Source organism: Nematolebias whitei, chromosome 16, assembly GCF_014905685.2.
Source record: "Nematolebias whitei isolate Nwh7 chromosome 16, NemWhi1, whole genome shotgun sequence".
Taxonomy (NCBI): Eukaryota; Metazoa; Chordata; class Actinopteri; order Cyprinodontiformes; family Rivulidae; genus Nematolebias; species Nematolebias whitei.
The window spans coordinates 32,414,457-32,415,436 of record NC_056513.1 but is presented as its reverse complement, the minus strand read 5'-3'; the positions used below and the strand labels follow the sequence as shown (position 1 = coordinate 32,415,436).

The 980-nt window shown below is 46.9% G+C and overlaps 1 protein-coding gene across 1 annotated transcript in view; it reads left to right on the top strand.

The window, feature by feature from the left end:
- Positions 1–980, top strand: part of LOC119422489 (septin-9) — a 125,562-nt gene that overhangs the window by 981 nt on the left and 123,601 nt on the right. The window lies entirely within an intron of this gene.

The window sequence follows — 980 nt, the reverse complement described above, 5'->3', positions numbered from 1 at the left end:
GGGGGGGGGGGTGATCCATGAGTATGGGATTGGGGGCCTTTGCAATGAGCTGTTCAGTCCCTATACAAGCGGTGCAAGAGTTTGGTTCGCATTGCCAGTAGTAAGTCAGACCCCTTCAGGGTGGGAATTTGACTCCACCAGAGCTCCCCATTGTCATGATTCTATTCATATTTTTTATGGACAGAATTTCTTGGTGCAGCCAGTGGGCGGAGGGATTCCATCTCTGCTCTTTGCAGATGATGCGGTCCTGTTGGCGTGATCGTGTCATGATCTTCAGCTCTCACTGGAGCGGTTCGCAGCCGAGTGTGAAGCGGCTGGGATGAGAATCAGCACCTCCAAATCTGAGGCCATGGTCCTCAACCGGAAAAGTATGGCTTGCTCTCTCCAGATCGAGTGTGAGGTTCTGCCTCAAGTGGAGGAGTTCAAGTATCTCGGGGTTTTGTTTACGAGTGAGAGAAGAATGGAGCGTGAGATTGACAGACGGATTGGTGCATCGTATTTGATGTCTTTCAATAATCTTAGCCAAGGCATAATTTGTAAACCAACCAATAGATGCCGGAACACAAACAGCAAGCGGTCGGGGGGGATTTGGAATAAAAAAGATGTAATTTCCTGCATTTTGGTATATTTTAACAGGTTGTTAAACATAAAACAGGTCTCTCTTGTAAATGACAAGTCTCAATGAGACTAACAGCCTGTATAAATAAAGGTTGAATTGAAATGACTATTTTAGAGAGCAACAACAACTAACAAGCCTGTGTGTGAATGCAGTTCTAATTCTGTCAAGCGTCCTAACCCACCCCCCCACACACACACACACATACTGTCCGACCCGAACTCTGCTGAATTCAGTCCTGCGCGTTGTTCTGCTCCAGTCTCAATTGCCACTGCTTTCAGGTGCTTGAATCCTCAGTTGTCCAGCTAAAGACAATGCATCCATCCATCCATCCATCCATCCATCCATCCATCCATCCATCCAT